Source organism: Castor canadensis, chromosome 6 (assembly GCF_047511655.1).
Source record: "Castor canadensis chromosome 6, mCasCan1.hap1v2, whole genome shotgun sequence".
Classification (NCBI taxonomy): domain Eukaryota; kingdom Metazoa; phylum Chordata; class Mammalia; order Rodentia; family Castoridae; genus Castor; species Castor canadensis.
Window position 1 is genome coordinate 87519589 of NC_133391.1, and position 18469 is coordinate 87538057.

Here is an 18469-nt window from a genome sequence, read left to right on the forward strand (position 1 = left end):
TATCTTATAACAAGCACCATTTTAAATACCATGAACGTTTACTGTTTAATCTTCCTGTATTCTACCAAATGCTACACCCTGACCTTCACTCTAATTCTTGAGGATTTCTGAGGACTGGTGGCATTTAATGCTTTGTTTGATAATAGAACTTTTCTACCTTTACTCTGCTACAGCCAGTTAGACTTCAGTGTTCTTCAACCTAAAATGTTGGGCTACCCTAAATCCTTCATTTGCCTAATTTGTAGTCAAAAGTGGTTAAATATTCTGTTCTTACTATCTTTATGGTTTCATAAGTTTTCAATTGTTGCACTGTAGTTTCAGTGGTGTTTCAAAAAGGAATAATATCTGTTCAAAGTGTCACTGTCTCAGACTGTATATACAGACCTCTATAAGGTAATGTTTTCATATTTGCCAAGCACTGGTACATTTACACTATGAATTCATCCGTTCTGTGCTTTGAAATGATTGCTGAAAAGGTAAGTAAACAGTACACCATAAAATCTATAGAATTTGATGATCCAAAAGGTGGATTTTCACTATATATTTTTTAATTTTATTTGTAAAGAAAGTGTGTTCCCTAATTTTAAGAACATTAGATTACACATGTTCTTAGTTTATTAAAGAACAGATATGATAGTCACAGGGAGTAAACATAGTTGGCAGAACCATGAGACATTTGCTACTGTCTAATAAATCAAAATTTAACAAGTTCCTTTTACCACATACAGGCAATATGTTTTTACACCAGTCCTGTTTTGAAAATTGATAAACTGCATCTGTAAAATTTATAGTCTTGTCTTTTCTGATTTACTGAAGCTTGTGCTATTATGAGACATTATAGATGTCTGAAAGCTGAAATATTCTGGTTAATAAATATTCACAGGTTTTAATAATGCAATAAACATATAATTTTATCTGAAAACAAAAATATCTTTGACCTAACATGCCCAAGAAAAACTGAGACTTTCTTATATATTGTTCTGCTTATTTAAAATCAAAGGAATCTCTTTGAATTCAAAACAATGCTACTTTATTTTAAAACCCAAATTCTGGATAATCTTTTATTAAAAGATTATTTTAATCTTCATAGACTAAGTATGTGATAATAAGCTTCATAGACTTAAGTATGTCATAGTAATTGCTGAGTATTTTCAGAGTATATTAGCATGGGCAGTTTTATTGTTAGCCTATGAAACATGATAGACAAGCCACAATGTGTGGCCCAAAGTAGAACATATGGAAGATTGTGGCTCCAAATTCTATAGGATTTTCATGACACATGCTCTTGGGTGTCATTTTTCAGTTATCATTTCATGATAAGCAAGATTACTTACAGCATTTATCATTTTCTTGGGTAGTTTCTATTTGGATAAAACTTGGATGTTCAACTAAAAGTGTCATTTCTGTTAGCTCTTCAGAGTTACGCATAGGAAACAATATTCCTGATACTCTTTGCAGTTCCTTAATAATAGTATTGGATATATTGGCTGTGTTGAACCACATATGGATGTGTAAATTTTCATTTCTAAGTCAAACATTGCTAGGCTTTTAGAGGGGGTGTGGTTTGTTATTTTTATGGAGAACGGATTATACTTTAATTCAGATATGCATGATAAGTTGGCAAAGTAGGCAGGAGTGATCTGAAGCCTCTCTTAAAACATGTGTATACCCTCAAACCTTTAGCAAAAGCATGGAGAAGTTAGCAGATCATTAGGGTCAAATAGTTATCACCTGGGGCAGAAGTGGCTTCATGGGCTTGTATGTGATTGCCATTCAAAGTGAATCATGGAAAGAACTGTGCTTATTTGTGAAGGACATCTTGAGAACTGGGAATAATTTTCCTACCACTCCCTTTCTGGATTTCAATATTTTTGCCTTTGTGTAAGAGATTGGGAATAATATGTTTACCTACCTTATCCCTAGCTTGGAGAATATGAGATGTAGGTTCAAAGCAGTTGAGTATGGATTCACCATGGATCTCCTGCTTTTCTGAATGTCTGGGAGCACTGCCCTCTTTTTCTGAAATATATGTTTTGAGAATGTGTGTATAAGGAATAAGCTTGAAAGACAAAATATATTGTCATAAGTTAGAGTAAGGCAGGTTTGCTTACAACCTTGGAAGACAGACATAGTATCAGTCTCTGCATAGTTTGATCAAGCCCTCTCCATTTAAAAGACTGGCATGCTACTGTCCATAGCAACCCACTTCATGTACAGTACCATCTGGTCTTTTTGTTTTCCTGGGGAGCTGGGGTTTGGGGAAACCAGGAGAGGAAACACTAATGCACTGATTACTACTACTTCTATGAATAATAAATCATCCCAGCAGCCTCATGCCTTCTTCAGAGTTCATGAAACTCTCATGATTAAATTGTTACATTGTAAATTAGGTAACATCTCTGAATATGCATATTCCTGACAGAAAGAAACATTTTTCCTGTGACACAAATTTCAATTTTTAGTTACCTCCATCCAGGTAATACATCCATCCCCTCTTTACCCTCTACTCACTTTCCCCAATTTCTTAAAAGACTTGGCTATATCTTTCACTTGCTACTTCTCGCTTTTGGAAATACTGAAAAGTATCTTATTTAATCTATTCTAATAGAATTTATATCTGAAGATAAATAATCTCTTGACCATAAAAACTTTAGAAATACAGTTTCAGTCGATGAAGCAAAATCTATGTTCACAAAAATTAATATTTTGGCTCTTTAATTGTGAAAGCTCAGAATTCATTTTTATGTCTTTTTCTTTCTTTGATCTTAAAATCTGTGGTACCCAACGTGCATTTTACCTCAATACTAGAATTCATGTTTTTTCAGGAGGAGCAGTTAAATATAAGGAGCTATAGGCTCATCCCCTCTTATTATGTTTTAAATATTGGTTTGTGTCAGCACTACAAACTAGTCAAATTTGAGTTTGCCTAATCACAAGAATTCTATTTTAGCTTTATATATCCTAAAGAGAGATTCACACCAGCATTAAACTATTCTTCCTTTTCCAATTCAAGGCATTTGAAAATCTGCTATGAATGAAATGGCACTAATTTGTTTGTTAATTCTATGTGATTTGGTGCATACTCACATTTATTACTTGAATTTAATGATTGCACATGCATGGAAAAGTCACACAAGTCAATGCCTTCCTGTCTTGGGAGATAGTATATGAAACAGATATCTAGCCTTGGGTATTAATATCTGGCAAACAATTTTGACTTGCATTCTAGGTTGAATTAATTATTTTGGTATACATTGTGATGTGTTTCTTTGATTCTACAGTAAGTTTTCAAGCCTTACAGTTCTTTTAAAGAAAGTAAAACTATTTGTATAAAGAGCACCAAAATATAGTTATATAGGAGGAATGAATTTGTTATTCCACAAAGCATAGTAGGTTGACTACTGGTCACGATTTATTTTATAATTTATTAAAACTAAAAGAGAAGACTTTGAAGTTTCTCAGTACAAGGAAAAGTTAAGTGTTTTACAAACTAGAAATGAGGGTTGGTGGAGTGACTCAAGCAGTAAGAGTGTCTGCCTGGCAAGCATGAGGCCCTGAGTTCAAATCCCAGTGCCACTAAAAAAAAAGGAAAATACAAAGACTAATTTCTCTGATTCCATCATTATATATTTTATAAATGTATTAAATTATCACTGTACCACATAAATATTTGCAATGACTATGCATCCATTAAAGTACAGATTGAGACGCTCCTCCTGCTGTTTTGTGTCAGTTATGTTGGAGGTATGGTCTCACTTTTTGACCAAGTCATCCTGGATGGCAATCCTCCTATTCTTGCTTCCCACAGCTTCTGGGATGACAGGTGTTTGCCACCACTCTCAACTTTTGCTGTTGAGATAGGGTCTCATAAACTTTTTCTCTAGGCTGTCATCAAACTACAATCCTCCTAATCTCAAATCCCCAAGTTGTTAGGGTTATAGATATGAGCCAATGAAGCATGGCTCAATTAAAATAATTATAAATATGCATATATACACACATATATGTACACATACACACATATGTGTACATACATATGTATAGTCATTGTACCAGGCTTATGTTGATAGGTTTCATTTGACAGTTATTTTTTGGAGAACATGTTGTCTGCTAGGCAGAGATGAGATGATGAATAAAAACATATAGTGAGAGATTTTTAAAAGTAACTATGTTTCTAATAGGCATGGGTAGGCAGCAGCTCTCACTTGTGGTAGAATGCATGCTGGAGCAGAAGCAGCAGTCCAGCTCTGGTGTTACGTTTTGGGGAGGCAACAGAAAGCCAGAGGAGAGCACTTTTCAATCTCATCACCATTAACCTCTCCACCATGGAATCTTAAATTAAAAAGAATTTACATAAAAAAAGATTTGATTTAAAGAGATATTCCAAAGGACAGATGAGAGCATAAGGCAAAATAAATGACCTAGAGGTCAGAGTGTGGCAAAATTTTCTAAGTCTATGTTGACTTATATTCAGAGTGTGAGCAAAAGTAAGTCATATGAAGGGAGAGAAAAGAGCAATTTTGAAACGTTCATAAAATAGAATTTTTTTTAGAACATTCAAAGAGTAAGTCAAGATGGAAAGAATGAGAGTATCTTATGGATTAAGATGGAAGAAGATCAAGTGAATAGATAACTAAAGAAAACTTATAGAGCCAAACATGGTGTCTCATGCCTATAATCCTCCAACTATAGCATAAATAAGATAGAAGACAAACAGGAAAAATATTTTTAAAGCATTGATTCCATCTACTTTTCAAATAGTTAAAATGAGTGGGAAGTTGCCTAGATTGCTGACGGAATTTGAAAGTGTAAATAAAATTCTCTAAATGGACTTGTGTCTTCCAAGCTTTTGATGTATGTAGGTTATGGTGAGATTTTCAAGGTTTGCTCAAATTTGTTAAACATATTCTCTGACTAATTTACCAAAGGTCAAGATTATACATCTGTCAATAAAAAACTAAATTTCTTGTACTTTATGGACTCCACCTATATTCTTTACAGATAGGATCTGTACAATTTTCCCTGTAGAAATTGATTTGCACCTTTTTATATTCATTTTTTACAATTTTTTGTCTTCTGTTTTCATGAGTAACCCATTTTCTCTCTATCTCTGTCTCTTTCTCTCTCTCTGTATGTCTCTCTCTCTCTGTGTGTGTGCTTTCGTTTCTCTTCTCTCTCTCTGTCTTCCCCCATACCTTTTTCACTGAGCTCAAAGCCATGGCCTCCTGTATGTTAGGCAAGCACTCCTCCATTGCACTCCATCACACTGAATGCCTTATGTGGAATGAGTTTTAGCTGTGCTGTGTACAAAACATTAAACTATTGCCAAATATGAGTACAGTTTTAATAACCGTACTTAGAACAGAAGGAATTAGATTTTTTTTCATTTAACCAGTTTTCTGCTTTGTTTGTGTGAATACATGCTACTTAATGAATTAAATATACTTTCTAGCCAGGCTTAGGGATGCATGCTCAGTGATTTCCAGCACAGTTAATATAAACATTGACCTGATTGAATGCGGAGACACCTGTGTGTCATTAAATGGTCATAGATTACTTGTTTCTGCAGTGGTTTGGCTCCTAGCATCTGACTAAAAGACATAGACTGATATTTGCTTTTACCTACTTATTTTGATCTCCTCTTTGTATCTCTTCACTGGCACTGTCCTTTGTGACTCCCTGCTGATTATATGCTTTCTAGCATTCATTGTCTTAGTTTTCCTCTCAGTGTGGCACCACAGTCCCGCTGCATGACATACTTCCTCAAACAGTTATAGCACACATCTACACCATCACTTTACCCTCTGGAGCAGGGTTTCCATAATGTTGTGTTATAATATAGAGGAAAGCAATAACAAATGACCCTAGGATTTCTCATGTTTGTGTAGAATGCTAACAAAATGCACATCATGCTTCTGAAAGCCATAGTTTATTACTTAAATCAATGCAAGATACTAAAGGTGTGCTATGTAGGCAACAACACTGAACAGAATATGCTTCTGAAGAAATAAATGGGCTAGAGTTCTTACTGGGTGTTGAAATTCACTCACCATTTCTCTTAGTGGTGCATTTATTAAAACAAATAACTTTTGCCTCCTAAGGATTGGGCTGAATTTATACCTTCCACAAATAAAGGTAATAAGTTTGCTATGTTAAGGAAGCAGGGATTTTTGGCATAAAATACTGTTAATTTACTAATATTGCAAAGATAAAATAGTTTACAGTTATTGCTAAGTAATGGGTAGATTGTTTCCTTCTATATTCACCAAAAATAGGCACTAAATATGCTGTATTTAATGTAGCTCTGTGTCATTGTTGTAGTGCTTTCATTTCTGTGATTTCTGGCATTTAAGAGTATATTTTATAGATAGTCTCCCCATCCAAATTTCAGAAGTATCTGTAATTAAGAGAAAATTGCAGGATGACAAAATTATTATTTAGTGCTCAAATACTTTTAATCCACTATAAGAAAATATTCTATGCATCCATAACATGAAAATAAGAATATGTACATTTGAGTTCTATTAAAATTTAGCAATATTTTATAATACTATATTTGAATAATGTTTATATTATATAAATATTCAAATTTGTAGTTGCTAAATGAGAGGGTATTACTGAATTGGTTAGTAAGGGGATTAAGGTGGAAAAGAGAAAAATGTTGGGAATGAATCAATTCCTCAGAAAGCCAAAAACCACATGTTCTTCTTCATATTTTGACTATAGACCTAAGACAAATGCAGCAATAAAATGGGACGCAGGTCCCACTAAGGGGAGGCCACGCATGGGAGGGATAGGGCAAGGCAAGGAAACTAAAAATTTGAATGTTGTTGATGTGTTCTCTGTATAGGAATGAATATATAAATCTTAAAATGCCTGGGGCCACCATGGGAAGGGGACTAGGGAGGAGTGAAGAGGACTATAAGGAAATGAACCAGTTGGGGTTGTTTCCACATGCATGGAAACAACACAAGGAAGCTCACTGTGTTGCTATCTTTATCTCAAACTAGCAAAAACGTCATGTTTCTCTTTTTAGCTCTTATGTTTACCTTCTACAAAATCGGAGAATGAGAGGGCAGAACAAGTTCGGGAGGGGGTGTAATACATATATGCATGTAGCTATCTTCATCTCAAACTAGCAAAAGCATCAAGTTCTTTTTTTTATCTTTCATGGCTTTTTTTCTACAAAATCAGAGAACAGGAGGGTGGAACAGGTTGGGGGGATGGCACCATGGGAAGACAGAGGTGGCAGAGAAAGGGGTAGAAGGATGAATACAGTGGAAATAATGTGTACACGTGTATGTAAATGGAAAATGATACCTGTTGAAACTATTCCAGGAATTGGAGAGGGTGGGGACAAAGGAAAGTGGTGGAGGGGGTGAATTCAAGTATGATATATATGATACATTGTAAGACCCTTTGTAAATGCCACAATGCACCCCCACCTAGCAAAACAGTAAAGGTAAAAAGAAAGAAGAGAGAAATGTCAGAATGAAATTCCCTGTATAGATATGATAAACACATAAAAATATCTGTATCAAAAATGGAAGATAGGAAGGTGAAACAGGTCGTCTTGTCTGGGGATTTACGTATCAGTAGGCAGAGGAAGGATTTGGTAGAAATACTATGAACACATACAGGAAAATGGAAAAATGACACCTGTTGCAACTATTCTCAGACTGGGAGAAGGAGACAAAAGAGAATGATGGAGTGGGTGAATTTAACTAAGATATATTGTAAGCACTTTTAAAAATGTTATAATGCACCCCCAGTACAACTATAATAACATAATAAAAATAAAGAAGTAAATAGACTAGTAAAATCATAATGAATTCAGAAATACATATTATATGGGGTCGGGTAACCATTAGATAATAATAAATAATTATGTTATTATTTTACATAAATTGTTCAACACGTAGAATGTTTATATGGCATATAACTAATTATATATTATTTAACATAACATAGTCTGAAAATCCTTTTTCCTTTGGCTATATTTAATTTTGCCAGTATTTTCAATGTACCTTGGGCCTAAAAAAAAGCAATACAGTTAACTTCAATGCAGTAAAAGAAAATGGACAGTTTTGAGGAACCATTTTGAGATATTTTCATTTTATTGAAGATAGAAATGAACTGCATATTTCTTATACCTATTCTCATAGTGTAACAAAAATAGAAAGTTGAAGTAATATAACCTATTGAGAACACATGTAATTTGATCTCTATGATTTTCTACACATATATGTATAGTGTGTGTGCAAGTTGAAATCCCATGCCTATGGATCTCACAGTACTCATATTACTATCAAATAATTAGGCAGTTATCTTTCAGGATCTACCTGAAAGTAATCTACATTAGATACCTTAGTATATTAACTTATAATTAACTGCCAAGGCAAAGCTTTGGGTAAGACTCCAATACACACTAGAGGCATATAATGTGCACATAAAAACAGAAATATAATTTTATGAGTTGTAATAATACAGGCTTTTATTTTAATTGAAGCATTTCTTGTTTCAGGCAAATTCTGAGATGCTTAAGACTCATATATAGGGTCAAGTCTAGCTTATATTTCCTTCAGTTTTGAACTTGGAGATCAGTATTTTAAAGCAACACTCCAGTAGACAGGATTTTTCAAATCAAATTATAAATCCCCATTCTTCACGTGGCATTTACTTATCACATCACATCCTAATCTTACTAGTAGGACAATCCATTATATTGCCAGTTATGAATGTGACTGTGATGTCTCAGAACTCCTGGAATAGAAAGATGTTCTCTTTTATTTTTGCCAAAACATAACTTTTGATAGTTACTTAAATCCTGTATCCTACCCTATGTTTATTATAATATTTGATTGGTTAATTTACCATTTGTTTTCTATATATTTTACCTGTGAATATAAGGCTAACCCTCAAGGTGACAGTGGTTCATGCCTATAATCCTAACCACTTGGGAGGCTGTTCATGAGAATCATGGTTTAATATCAGCCTGGGCAAAAAGTTCAGGAGACCTGATCTCAACAGAAAAACAACAACAACAAAACTTGAGCATGGTGTCATATGTCTGTCATACTGGCTATAGGAGGAAGTATTAAATAGAAAGATCATGCTCAAGTCTGGCCTGGACAAAAAGTGAGCCCCTATTTCCAAAATAACCAGAGTAAAATGAGCTGAATGCATGACTCAAGCCATAGGGTACCTGTCTAGCAAGTGCAAAGTCTTGAGTTCAAATCCCAGTACTGCAAAAAAACAAAGAAAAAAAATTAAACATAGGAAAATAGATAACAGGTTATCAGAAAAGACAGAAAGAGATGGAAAAAGAAATGGTCATTTTTCCCTATCCTTGGGAAAAATGGGTGCCTGCCCCTGGCATGTTCACAAATATAAATGCCTAATTTCCAATTTGTGGGAAAAGATTAAAAAATCTATTAATCCAAGTGTCTACATTTTAGACTACAAGATAAGTTGTCTCTTTGTTAAAACAATGATCATTAAATCAGAGATGATTCTCTGCAAATATTGTTCCTTATTGTTTGGTGTGTGGCCGGCCATACAATGAGAGAGCTTCCTTTATGTTTAGAATCCTTAAACTCTCATTTTCTTGTGGAGGTGTTTTCCACTTTTTTGATAAGCCAGTGACAAGACAGGCATAAACTTGATCTCATTTTAGAAAAGCCATTCTTAAAAAGGTGAAGCTCAATCTGGAACGTGGTGAGTTATTCTGAATAATACTTATGCTAGTAGATGTACTGATGCTGAATTGCTATCCCATTAACTGTGGCTCGATTAGATGCAAGGACAAAGCCACACTTCTGTGGGTAAGAGGGAAATTTCCAACTGTACGTTGTGAACATTTGCACTGTAGTCAGTCTGGGAACAGCATACTGTACACAATATTCACAATGGTCACAGTTTAAAATGATGTTTTTAATCTAATAATACCAACATACTACTACTAAAATGCTAGTTGTTATTATTTTAATCTGTAACAACAAAATGTATTTAGAAGCACAATCACCTTCAGCAACATTATTTTATCATCTGTGTCATCATCCCAACCATTCTGTGACAAGAACTCTCTGTAGTAAATCTCTTGAATATGTCTGTGAACTAGGTTTTTACTGGCTACTTAATGCTTGTCTTTAAGATGTGAGGCCTGGTGAGAGGTAATAAGATCATGGGGACGTTGTCCTTAGAAGGGATAAATCCTGGTCTCTCAGGGTGAGTTAACTCTGTTGAGAGTAGTTATGATCAAAGAGCAAGATTGGCCCTTCCCACTCTCTGGTTTCCTGTTTCTTCCTGTGATATCTCCTGTAGCTTCTCTTGCCATTGTGAAGTTATCTTCCATAATACCCTCACCAGAGGACAGACAGGGCCACCAAATCTTGGACTTTCAAGTTCAAGTCAAATAAACTTCTTGCATTCTGAAATACAAATAAAAACATGACTGAATTCAGTGAAATGCTGGATGACTGACCAGGAACCAACCAAAGCATGCTTTAAGCAGAAGTGTGTGCCCATGGCATCTCAGAGAAGGCATATCGAGCTGCAAGATCATATTAATGACTGCTTTGTACTTTGTTATGTGATCATTTCAGAAAATCTTGGAGAAAATCTGATATTAGCTAGTCTTTGAGAAACTTAAAGTGATTTTTGACAGAGTAATAAATAGAAAGATTAAAGTTCCTTCTTAAAGTCTATTTCCTCCAATAAGTTCATAACTACCCAAAGGGATTAAGGAATGTTTGAACAGTAGTATGACTGGAATGAATTGGTACTTCCTTGGTTCCTTTCTTTAGTTCAGTTGGAAGATTTTTTAAAAAATTGAAATAAGAATGAATAAAAAATAAAAATAGAGGAAAGCAAAAATGGCACTTTAAGTGCATTATCCTAAATGATTAATAGCAATTCTTAACTATTTTAAAGTTTATATGTATGTTAGTGTGTGCATTTGTGTATATATACACATACATAGATAGGTACATTTATACTATCTGTCTCATTTTATCTTCACAGAACCTTTGTGAGGTAGGTTTAGCAGGAGTTGTCTACTAATTTTATTAATAAACAAATAGAAACCTAAATTATTATTCCTGCCTTTCAACACCTTGATTTTACTCACTAGCTAGAAGTTAATAAAGAAGAATTAAAAGTTATACTCCTATATTAAGGATAATACAACAAAATTATTGTGAAGTCACTGTTTTCATATTTATTTCACCAAGAACCTGAGCTATAATATTTTGAATGTAAACATCGCAAGAAGAAAGTTATTTCATCTAACATAGTAGCTAAATTAAGTAATACTAAAATTTCAGTTTTAATTTATGTACAAGTGAAATACATACCTTGAGAAATAAAATAGTGATAAGACATTCAGTATTGACTTGGATAATACTTTAAAGGGTGTAGGTTGCAGTATCGTAGTATCTGTATCCACTTTTAGTAATGAACTTCTCCTATTCCAAAACCTGTTCCTTTTACTTGCTTGTTCCATCCATTCTTTTTCATTTGCTCTTATGATTATTGGGTAATAAATGGTATAAATGTGAACATAAAATTGTCCTGGGCTATAAAGTTGCAGCGGATATAATGTGAACCTACAAGAAGTTTTGACACTACTAAGAGTATACTATCTCTTTTTCTTTCTATAATGCCACAGATGATTTCAGTGAAGATGAGTCATAGTACCCAAGAAGAACCAGATATTGAACTTGGTAAAAGTACAAGCACAGACCTCACCGACAGGCAATTCATCATGTTCTACATTAAGGTATTAATTTCAATTTCAATCTTCCTGTAAAACAAAAAGGAAGAATTTTTGATTATGGAGTAATGACTTTACTGAAGTGACATAAATTATAATGGAAGACATTAAAGTTACACAGTAAAGGCTACTTCCCACTCTTTCACAAAGTACATTTCTTTCCAGTAGGGTCTCTGCTGCTTCTAAAAGAACCTAGAGTTTTACAAACCAGGTGTTTGGCTTTTCATATAGGACAGCTGCAACATTTTTAGTTAAAAGTTGTCATAACTATTTATCCCATGTTATTAGTAATATTTCCATATAATTGATATGTTGTTTTGCATCATTTTGTGGCATATTTCTTTGGGGAGATCTTTGAAGAAGCTCACACACTGGTATCGATGATTTTTTTGAAAGCAATCAAAGCCCTTACATTAAGTTCTAGCCAAAACTATGAATTTTATAAAGTTTAATTTTTATATTATCGTGTATTTTTGTCTCGTCATAATTATAGTTTCCAGATCTTGTCTACATTTTGTTTATAATTCCTTTAAAATTGATACATAGGTTACTGAGCATAAGTAATATAGCAAAATCTGTGTTAGCTGCTAGAGTTATAACTCTGTATAATGCGATGTGATTTTCTTAAATGAATTTTGATGAAGTTGAAGGAAAATAAAAAGTCAGGAAGTATATAGCAATTCCATATAGGGCATCTAAGCAAGACTAAGGAGACCTGGAAGCCTTCTTAGAGTAAGTAGAGTGGCAACTGCAGGTTGAAAGATGAATTAGGGTATAGGAATTGTCCAGAAGTAAAAGCCTCAGAGTTTGAGGATACAACATTGTCAGAAGCACAAGCTTAAAGAACAATACCAATAATTGACATGAAAATAATTCAATTTTAAGTGCAACTTTAAAAAAAATTAGCTTTAAAACACAAAAATAATGTATAAATATGAAAAAATTAAGTAGCACAAAGCAATTTAGACTGGAAGGTATGGCTCTTAGAATACAATCCATCAATCTTCTCTTTCAGAAACAAGAATTATCTCTTTCTTATCTTGCATCACCTTAGCCAGTTTCAAATCCTCTCCAGGTCAATAAATTTCTATAAATGATACTAATGATTCTGTACCATTTTGTGCAAGCATCACACATATTTATATACATTTATCATATTCTTTTAAAAAAGGAAATTATTATATCACAGACATTTATCAAATTATTGCAAAATTATTTTTGAAATTTGATGAAACAGTGTTAACAATAGTGGCCCTATGTCCAGAATTTTCATTGCAAGATAATGGATTGCATAAATTTTAATTTCAATATTTCCAAAAAGTTTTTTACCATTTTCAAAATATTTATTATGATTAAGGTTTTATTTCTCATGTTATTTCAAACAAGTAATATTTAAGTTTAGTTCTATCAAATGGCAGATTTATGGACAAAATGGATATGAACTATTTCATAAGGCTCAAATTGTCATAACATTTCATCCTGTCTAGATTTTTGAGGAATATTTTAGAATTTGAATAGTAAAAGTAAACTTGTTTTCAGGATATTTTCTCTGCATATCTTGCATGTGTTTTAAATATTTTCAAATATTGTTTCATTTCCTCTTACTACTGTCCTCAGTTTTACAATAGATTAATGATTTCTACAAATCATTTGTGTCATATATGCTACTTTTCCCCTCAGATTTTTGAGTTCATTTTTAAAACTTTTTCTCAATGTGGTTTTAATTATAAAAGATGTTAAGGTATTTTTGTAAGCAAAATGATCATGTTTAGTGTTATTTCTGGTTTAGAAAAACTTTTCTGCTGTGAGATTGTGTGTGAGTGAATCAATTTTTTTCTTCAATGATTTCCTTTATTTTCCTTCCATTAAATTTTGAATATTGATTGTTTTGAACTTATGAAAAAGAGGATTATCCATTCTCTCTATTTTAATAAAGGCTAGAAGATTATCACAAACCATTTAATAAGCAATATATATTTTCTGCAATAATGTGAAATGCAAGTTGAACATATACATTCTTGCTAGATTATTTTAACTGCCTGCTGGGTTTCTTTTTTTTAATTAAGATTCTACTAATCTTCTGGTCTCTTCCTGCAACTGTAGCAAATAATTTGATTAGTGTGTGCTTAATATCAATTATTAGATATTTTTATTAGAATTTTCCTTCATGATTTCTCTTGACAATATTTAGAAACTTATTTTTCTATATAGACCTTAGTATTAATATCATATATCCACTTACAAAAATTTTTTGGGGGAAAATTCTACTAATTTAGTCACACACACGTACGTATATAAAGAATTTACATCTTTTAGCTATTAGTGCTTTACATGCAACAAGAGTCATGTTTTTCAATTTATGCAATTTTGCAGCTAAGTCTCTCAGTTAAATATGATTCCATGACATTCTACTGTAAAAATCTTTGCAATTCAATATACATTTGGTTCAAAAATAGAAAGAAAGCAACTGTTACTGCAATTGTTAAGTTCAGAAAGGTAGAAGTTTCTTGCTAATAGTTAAAAACTAGTGTCAAATACAGGTATCTATAACTGTTTCTTTTGTAATATATCTACATTTTAATTGATCATTTAATTATATTATAATATTTCTGCTTTCAGTATAAAATATGGTTAAATATATTATTTATTTCTCCTTTTCTCATTTATATTATCTTCATATCAGTTTTTAGTCACCTTGTAACTTTTAACAATAGAAACAAAACTTTATTCCTGTGTCTGCAAAATGAAGTAATCAATGCCTTGTCCTTCCTTATCTGCTACCTTAATATTCTCACATCTGTAAAATAATAAATGTTATCACTTGGTTTACAAACATAATGGAAACTCTGGTTATTTGTTTAGATATCGATTCCAAAATTTGCTCTAAAACTTAACTGGTATTTATAGGTTTGAATGAAACATAATCACCTCAAACTAAAAAGAGAAAAAGCAATCCTTCCTGTGGACAGGGAGAGAGGTAAAGATAAAATCAGCTTCAACGCTGAGTTCATGCACGTTCATGCAGCAGCCTCCATGACCCCTCACTGAGTGGGAATGGTTTTCTTAACAATGATGCCTTGGACTCTGTTATTTTCATTTATTCCTGTGAATATTCACAGGAATATTCTATACTGCCCTTACCCCATGTCAACACCCAATTTCAAGTTAATCCCTACTTTACCTAATACCATTTTAAGAACAGCATCAGTTTAGAACTTATTCTCCTTTGTTAAAGATCATTTTTTTATATCCTTCAGTAGAAACTCAATATTGCAGTCATCATTTCCCTCCTCTGACTAGTTGAGTACTATTCCACGGATTCCATTGTTCCCTCATCTATTTTTAGAGTCACATTCCACAGTTCCTCTTTTCCACTTAATAGCTCTGATCTTGTCTGATTGCCAGGCTGGTTCCTGGTGGTCTGACTAGGACTTAACAATTTGGAGAATTAACAAAGATTTGTGAGAGGATCCTTGAGTGGTTAATGAAACATGTATCTGAGACACTGTATGTCTGCCATTTGAGGAAGACTGTTTTGACCATACTTTGATATCTTCTTTTAAATTTTGACTCTTAGTAGTCTGATTGTCCACATGGGTTCTTCATTTTATATGTCTTACACACTGTTCATTAGAAGTGCACATAAGGAAGACTTGATAAGTTTGTATTTAACAGGCCCTGCAGGCTGAAGAGTTCAGTCTCTTAAGAAAAGAATCTTGCAGAAAAGTTCACCTCAGGTCATATTTTTAAAGTCATATAAAGATTGTCCTTGGTAGAAACCTTTTTTTTTTAGCTCAGTGTTTTGTCATAGCCTTTCCAGACCTAACTTTTTAAAAACTAGATTCTGAAAACAGTCATTCTTAATACTCTCCATTTCTTATGAGGCCATCTCACTCTCAGCCTTGCCTGTCATTGAGTGGGAAACCCACCTTTGTCAGTATACACACAAGCATGCTAATTTATTTGCCTGCCTTTAGAGATAGCTCAATTTTTCCAAGGATAATTTGGAATTATTCTAGCTACTTTGGGAGAATTATGGAGAGCTTTATAAGAGAAAAAAATACAGTTTAAAAATATGGCTGCATTCCTTATTTGATTATGTTTTATTCATTCTAAAAGTGATTTGAATTCTAATTCTGGTTCCCCAAAATACTCCTAGTAAAGATGTGACAGGTTGAATTGAGTCCCCCAAAGATATGATTGTCTTACCCCCAATACCTGAGAACGTGATCATTTGTCTTTTCAGATGTACTGAAGTTAGAGGGAGATCACATTGTGCCCTAAATCCAATCACTGGTATGTTTATTAGGGACAGAGGATTAAGGCTTGGCTACAAACACACAGAAGAGGGACAGCTCTGTAAGATGAAGGCAAAAGTTGGAGTGCTAAGAGCCTCAGAAAGCTAAAGATCATTGGCAACAGCTGAAAGTTGGAAGAGGCTTCAAAGACAGATTCTTCCCAACAGCACCCCCCTAGGGGACATGGTTCTGTAGATACCTCAGTCTTGGAATACTAATCCCCCATAAGTGAGAAATGTCTCCTGCTTTACCAAAGGTAAATGAAAAAATGTGAAAAATTTGAAACTTAATAAGTTTCCCCTTTCCTTGCCTTTATCCAACTTACTTTCCATTTCTCCTTATTCATTCTGTTTGAAACCAAGCCCACTCACCAGAAACCCTTTGCCTTTCCCTCGTTTAACTATACCTGAATAAATAGTTAAATTCTATTTATTTTATATATTTATTTATTATACATGGTATAATACTGGGATTATTGATCACAGATTCATGGAATGAACACAAGCCATCAAACTTTAATCTTTATTTTTCTGTTCTTGATTTCCTAGCTGTATTTTCATTTCTTTGCTTATTTGTGGCTACTTTTAACTTAGAAAATCTTTGTTTAATTTTAGATTTTATTTTTGATTTCTCAAAATTGATAATACCAGGGAATTTTATTGTGATAATTTCCTACATTCATACAGTATACCTTGAATAAGTTCACTCTCTCAATTTTCCCTGTCCCTCTCTCCTATCTATCAAACAGTGCTCAGTGGGTTTCATTATGCTGTCTTTATATGCACATATTTATCATACTTCCATCCTCTTCACCCCTCAGTGTCCTGTCCTTTCCCACACCCCCTCCCACTGATCCTCCCAAGACAGTCTCCATATACATGTCCCATTATCATTATCATCATCATTACTTTAGATTGTACAAATAAGCAAGAAGGGGCAATATTTGGAGTTTTGAGCTTGGCCTATCTCATTTACCATGATGAATTCCAGTTGCATTCATTTTCCTACAAATGACATAATTTCATTTTTCTTTATGACTGATAATATTCCAGGTGTGTGTATATGTGTGTGTGTGTGTGTTTGTATTTTTTTATTTTATCAATTCAGTTAAGTTTAAGCTATGGTAAACATGAATATACAGGTATCTCTTTCCTGTATGTTGGTTTATACTCTTTCATATACATGCTCAAATGGTATGGTGAGGTCATAATTTATGTTGAATTCTTAATACCTGCATTATCTATATTGTTTTTTATATCACCTATCACTCCTTGAATGAACCAAATACCTAATTCCAGTTTGTCCATGATGAGGTTAAAATATAAAATCAAAGCCAGTATTGAATTTCCTTTGGAAGCCACCTAATTTCCTTCGGTATCAATCCCTTATTTTGGCTTCCAAAGTAGGTATGTGCAATTATTATGACACCTTTTAGAAGGAAGACACCACAGTAATCAAGAGTACTGGAAATCTAAACACAATATCATGTCATAATTTTTCTTCAATGAACAGTGAAGGGACCTCTTGTGGTGTTTAGCTTTTGTAACTGTACTTTTACATACATGTCATTTGAGGATGGGAGGAGCAGATAGAATGTGTTCAAAGGTAGCCTTATATTTACAGACTTTACAATGATAGCTTTTACATAGACTCAAGCCTCAAATTATTTCATTTGAATAAACCCTATGGTCTCCATAAAAGCACAGTCAATAAATAGCGTATCATATTTGATTAAAGGCACCAAACATTTTAATTCAGATTAGCAAGGCCACAACTATATGTCAGACAAAGACATCTCACCATATGTCCTCTAATGATTGGTGCTGCATTTCTATCACAAAAAACTATTGATGTGTCTCAACATATTGAAAAAAAAATCTTTTAGTTCAGTAAACTTATTCCAGCCTCTAACAGCACCTAGGGTCTGTTTTGGATTTTCTCTCATGTCCTTTGTACTCATGTCCTCTAACTCTGCCCCCAGGTGACCACTGATGTCTTTCTTCCTATCTATTTCCTTTTTGCAGAATGACATATAAATTGACTTACATAAAATGTTACCTTCTTTGACTTAATAAAGTGCTTTTATGATTGTTCCAGGTGTCTGTACTGGTAACCTGTCCCTTTTTATTGCAGAGAATTCTAGTTCATAAATGTATCCTGATAGATCCTTTAATTTGAAAATTCTAGCCTCTCTTTAGCTCTGGTACACTTGCTTCTAATTTTATTCACATTCGTTCCTTCTTCCATTTTTCTGTTCTTTTCATACTGTCCAAGTCTAACAGTAGACATCTTACATTATACTTTTACTTTACCTTCATTTCAGTTGCATCTTGGTCCATTTGCTCAACAGTTGGGGAAGTTCCTTGAACTTTATATATCTATAAAGCATATATATAAT